Raw genomic sequence first — 6,360 nt, forward strand, 5'->3', positions numbered from 1 at the left:
TTGACAGACGCTATGACTGTGTACACTGGTCTAGCTGTGACCTGACTTAAGCTTAGACATGGGGCCAGTGGCGCAATGGATAACGTGTCTGACTACGGATCAGAAGATTCTAGGTTCGACTCCTGGCTGGCTCATTACTTTATTTAATTGACTGAAATCAAGCTGGGAATGATACTGTAAACCTTTCAGTGCTTCTGGCTGTTCTCACTTCAAACACATTTTAGACGGATTTCATCTGGACATTCCCCGACATCTCTGAGAAAAAAAGATTTAGCTTTTAAATCCAACAGGCATGATGTCAACATTTAAAGATTTGTCTGTGATGTGTGTATTAACTATGTGTCTTCCCATATGGTCTAGCGGTTAGGATTCCTGGTTTTCACCCAGGTGGCCCGGGTTCAACTCCCGGTATGGGAAAGAATACATTTTTTCGTTAGGTACCCACTTGTGTAACAACAGATGCAGCAGTTTCTCACAACACAACAATATTCCCTCAGCAACAGGAAATGGACTTGTTATGTATATTCAAATTATACAAGGCTTTTTAAACGTTGAATACACTTCATGGCTGCATTTCTTGCTCTGCAGTAAAATTCATGCAACAACAGGAGGATCAAATTAAGATATGCATCTGAAACAGAAAACCAAGGAACCTTGTTTTGACAGACGCCATGACTGTGTACACTGGTCTAGCTGTGACCTGACTTCAGCTTAGACGTGGGGCCAGTGGCGAAATGGATAACGTGTCTGACTACGGATCAGAAGATTCTAGGTTCGACTCCTGGCTGGCTCAATACTTTATTTAATTGACTGAAATCAAGCTGGGAATGATACTGTATACCTTTCAGTGCTTCTGGCTGTTCTCACTTTAAACACATTTTAGACGGATTTCATCTGGACATTCCCCAACATCTCTGAGAAAAAAAAAGATGTAGTTTTTGAATCCAACAGGCATAATGTCAACATTTAAAGATTTGTCTGTGATGTGTGTTTTAAGTATTTGTCTTCCCATATGGTCTAGTGGTTAGGATTCCTGGTTTTCACCCAGGTGGCCGTGTTCAACTCCCGGTATGGGAAAGAACATATTTTCTTTAGGTACCCACTTGTGTAACAACAGATGCAGCAGTTTCTCACAACACAACAATATTCCCTCAGCAACAGGAAATGTGACTTGTTATGTAGATTAAAATTATACAAGGCTTTTTAAACGTTGAATACACTTCATGGCTGCATTTCTTGCTCTGCAGTAAAATTCATGCAACAACAGGAGGATCAAATTAAGATATGCATCTGAAACAGAAAACCAAGGAACCTTGTTGTTGACAGACGCCATGACTGTGTACACTGGTCTAGCTGTGACCTGACTTCAGCTTAGACGTGGGGCCAGTGGCGCAATGGATAATGTGTCTGACTACGGATTAGAAGTTTCTAGGTTTGACTCCTGGCTGGCTCAATACTTTATTTAATTGACTGAAATCAAGCTGGGAATGATACTGTATACCTTTCTGTGCTTCTGGCTGTTCTCACTTCAAACACATTTTAGACGGATTTCATCTGGACATTCCCCAACATCTCTGAGAAGAAAGATGTAGTTTTTGAATCCAACAGGCATAATGTCAACATTTAAAGATTTGTCTGTGATGTGTATTTTAAGTATGTGTCTTCCCATATGGTCTAGCGGTTAGGATTCCTGGTTTTCACACAGGTGGCCTGGGTTCAACTCCCGGTATGGTAAAGATCATCTTATCGTTAGGTACCCACTTGTGTTATAACAGATGCAGCAGTTTCACACAACACAACAATATTCCCTCAGCAACAGGAAATGTGACATGTTATGTATAAAAGCGTCTAGATATCAATTATTATACAAAGCTTTTTAAACGTTGAATACACTTCATGGCTGCATTTCTTGCTCTGCAGTAAAATTCATGCAACAACAGGAGGATCAAATTAAGATATGCATCTGAAACAGAAAACCAAGGAACCTTGTTGTTGACAGACGCCATGACTGTGTACACTGGTCTAGCTGTGACCTGACTTCAGCTTAGATGTGGGGCCAGTGGCGCAATGGATAACGTGTCTGACTACGGATCAGAAGATTCTAGGTTCGACTCCTGGCTGGCTCAATACTTTATTTAATTGACTGAAATCAAGCTGGGAATGATACTGTATACCTTTCAGTGCTTCTGGCTGTTCTCACTTCAAACACATTTTAGACAGATTTCATCTGGACATTCCCCAACATCTCTGAGAAAAAAGATGTAGTTTTTGAATCCAACAGGCATGATGTCAACATTTAAAGATTTGTCTGTGATGTGTATTTTAAGTATGTGTCTTCCCATATGGTCTAGCGGTTAGGATTCCTGGTTTTCACCCAGGTGGCCGTGTTCAACTCCCGGTATGGGAAAGAATATATTTTCTTTAGGTACCCACTTGTGTAACAACAGATGCAGCAGTTTCTCACAACACAACAATATTCCCTCAGCAACAGGAAATGTGACTTGTTATGTAGATTAAAATTATACAAGGCTTTTTAAACGTTGAATACACTTCATGGCTGCATTTCTTGCTCTGCAGTAAAATTCATGCAACAACAGGAGGATCAAATTAAGATATGCATCTGAAACAGAAAACCAAGGAACCTTTTTGTTGACAGACGCCATGACTGTGTACACTGGTCTAGCTGTGACCTGACTTCAGCTTAGACGTGGGGCCAGTGGCGCAATGGATAACGTGTCTGACTACGGATCAGAAGATTCTAGGTTCGACTCCTGGCTGGCTCAATACTTTATTTAATTGACTGAAATCAAGCTGGGAATGATACTGTATACCTTTCAGTGCTTCTGGCTGTTCTCACTTCAAACACATTTTAGACAGATTTCATCTGGACATTCCCCAACATCTCTGAGAAAAAAGATGTAGTTTTTGAATCCAACAGGCATAATGTCAACATTTAAAGATTTGTCTGTGATGTGTATTTTAAGTATGTGTCTTCCCATATGGTCTAGCGGTTAGGATTCCTGGTTTTCACCCAGGTGGCCGGGTTCAACTCCCGGTATGGGAAAGAATATATTTTCGTTAGGTACCCACTTGTGTAACAACAGATGCAGCAGTTTCTCACAACACAACAATATTCCCTCAGCAACAGGAAATGTGACTTGTTATGTAGATTCAAATTATACAAGGCTTTTTAAACGTTGAATACACTTCATGGCTGCATTTCTTGCTCTGCAGTAAAATTCATGCAACAACAGGAGGATCAAATTAAGATATGCATCTGAAACAGAAAACCAAGGAACCTTGTTGTTGACAGACGCCATGACTGTGTACACTGGTCTAGCTGTGACCTGACTTCAGCTTAGACGTGGGGCCAGTGGCGCAATGGATAACGTGTCTGACTACGGATCAGAAGATTCTAGGTTCGACTCCTGGCTGGCTCAATACTTTATTTAATTTACTGAAATCAAGCTGGGAATGATACTGTATACCTTTCAGTGCTTCTGGCTGTTCTCACTTCAAACACATTTTAGACAGATTTCATCTGGACATTCCCCAACATCTCTGAGAAAAAAAAAGATGTAGCTTTTAAATCCAACAGGCATAATGTCAACATTTAAAGATTTGTCTGTGATGTGCATTTTAAGTATGTGTCTTCCCATATGGTCTAGTGGTTAGGATTCCTGGTTTTCACACAGGTGGCCTGGGTTCAACTCCCGGTATGGTAAAGATCATCTTATCGTTAGGTACCCACTTGTGTAATAACAGATGCAGCAGTTTCACACAACACAACAATATTCCCTCAGCAACAGGAAATGTGACATGTTATGTATAGCGTCTGCTAAAGATTATTATTATTATATATACAAGGCTTTTTAAACGTTGAATACACTTCATGGCTGCATTTCTTGCTCTGCAGTAAAATTCATGCAACAACAGGAGGATCAAATTAAGATATGCATCTGAAACAGAAAACCAAGGAACCTTGTTGTTGACAGACGCCATGACTGTGTACACTGGTCTAGCTGTGACCTGACTTCAGCTTAGATGTGGGGCCAGTGGCGCAATGGATAACGTGTCTGACTACGGATCAGAAGATTCTAGTTTTGACTCCTGGCTGGCTCAATACTTTATTTAATTGACTGAAATCAAGCTGGGAATGATACTCTATTAAAAAAAGATGTAGCTTTTAAATCAAACAGGCATAATGTCAACATTTAAAGATTTGACTGTGATGTGTATTTTAAGTATGTTTCTTCCCATATGGTCTAGCGGTAAGGATTCCTGGTTTTCACCCAGGTGGCCAGGTTTCAATTCCCGGTATGAGAAATAATATATTGTCGTTAGGTACGTACTTGTGTAACAACAGATGCAGCAGTTTCTCACAACACAACAATATTCCCTCAGCAACAGGAAATGTGACTTGTTATGTAGATTCAAATTATACAAAGCTTTTTAAACGTTGAATACACTTCATGGCTGCATTTCTTGCTCTGCAGTAAAATTCATGCAACAACAGGAGGATCAAATTAACATATGCATCTGAAACAGAAAACCAAGGAACCTTGTTGTTGAGAAACGCTATGACTGTGTACACTGGTCTAGCTGTGACCTGACTTCAGCTCAGATGGGGCCACTGGCGAATGGATAACGTGTCTGACTACGGATCAGAAGATTCTATATTCGACTCCTGGCTGTCTCAATACTTTGTTTAATTGACTGAAATCAAGCAGGGAATGATACTGTATTAAAAAAAGATGTAGCTTTTAAATCAAACAGGCATAATGTCAACATTTAAAGATTTGACTGTGATGTGTATTTTAAGTATGTTTCTTCCCATATGGTCTAGCGGTAAGGATTCCTGGTTTTCACCCAGGTGGCCAGGTTTCAATTCCCGGTATGAGAAAGAATACACTGGTCTAGCTGTGACCTGACTTCAGCTTAGACGTGGGGCCAGTGGCGCAATGCATAATGTGTCTGACTACGGATCAGAATATTCTATGTTCGTCTCCTGGCTGGGTCAATACTTTATTTAATTGACTGAAATCAAGCTGGGAATGATACTGTATAACTTTCAGTGCTTCTGGCTGTTCTCACTTCAAACACATTTTAGACGGATTTCATCTGGACATTCCCCAACATCTCTGAGAAAAAAAGATGTAGCTTTTGAATCCAACAGGCATAATGTCAACATTTAAAGATTTGTCTGTGATGTGTATTTTAAGTATGTGTCTTCCCATATGGTCTAGTGGTTAGGATTCCTGGTTTTCACCCAGGTGGCCCGGGTTCAACTCCCGGTATGGGAAAGGATATCTTGTCGTTAGGTACGCACTTGTGTAACAACAGATGCAGCAGTTTCAACCACCTGAACCACTGCCTGTTCACCCTGCTATCATCAGAAGGCGAGGTCAGTACAGGTGCATCAAAGCTGGGACCGAGAGACTGAAAAACAGCTTCTATCTCAAGGCCATCAGACTGTTAAACAGCCACCACTAACATTGAGTGGCTGCTGCCAACACACTGTCATTGACACTGACCCAACTCCAGCCATTTTAATAATGGGAATTGATGGGAAATGATGTAAATATATCACTAGCCACTTTAAACAATGCTACCTTATATAATGTTACTTACCCTACATTATTCATCTCATATGCATATGTATATACTGTACTCTGCATCCTTATGTAACACATGTATCACTAGCCACTTTAACTATGCCACTTTGTTTACTTTGTCTACACACTCATCTCATATGTATATACTGTACTCGATACCATCTACTGTATGCTGCTCTGTACAATCACTCATTCATATATCCTTATGTACATGTTCCTTATCCCCTTACACTGTGTATAAGACAGTAGTTTTGGAATTGTTAGTTAGATTACTTGTTGGTTATCACTGCATTGTCGGAACTAGAAGCACAAGCATTTCGCTACACTCACATTAACATCTGCTAACCATGTGTATGTGACAAATACAATTTGATTTGATTTGATTTGAATGGATAACGTGTCTGACTACGGATCAGAAGATTCTAGGTTCGACTCCTGGCTGGCTCAATACTTTGTTTAATTGACTGAAATCAAGCTGGGAATGATACTGTATACCTTTCAGTGCTTCTGGCTGTTGTCACTTCAAACACATTTTAGACGGATTTCATCTGGACATTCCCCAACATCTCTGAGAAAAAAAAGATGTAGCTTTTAAATCCAACAGGCATAATGTCAACATTTAAAGATTTGTCTGTGATGTGTATTTTAAGTATGTGTCTTCCCATATGGTCTAGCGGTTAGGATTCCTGGTTTTCACTCTGGTGGCCCGGGTTCGACTCCCGGTATGGGAAAGAATATCTTGTCG

The 6,360-nt window shown here is 40.3% G+C and overlaps 2 non-coding genes across 2 annotated transcripts; both read left to right on the top strand.

Annotated features, from left to right (window-relative positions):
• The first annotated feature begins 345 nt into the window (after positions 1–345).
• trnae-uuc lies at positions 346–417 on the top strand. Its single transcript has one exon. It is a non-coding gene; the product is annotated as a tRNA-Glu (tRNA).
• Positions 418–5,231: 4,814 nt separating this feature from the next.
• trnae-uuc lies at positions 5,232–5,303 on the top strand. The gene has a single exon. It is a non-coding gene; the product is annotated as a tRNA-Glu (tRNA).
• Positions 5,304–6,360: the final 1,057 nt, after the last annotated feature.

This window comes from Oncorhynchus gorbuscha, unplaced genomic scaffold (assembly GCF_021184085.1).
Source record: "Oncorhynchus gorbuscha isolate QuinsamMale2020 ecotype Even-year unplaced genomic scaffold, OgorEven_v1.0 Un_scaffold_11445, whole genome shotgun sequence".
Lineage (NCBI taxonomy): Eukaryota > Metazoa > Chordata > Actinopteri > Salmoniformes > Salmonidae > Oncorhynchus > Oncorhynchus gorbuscha.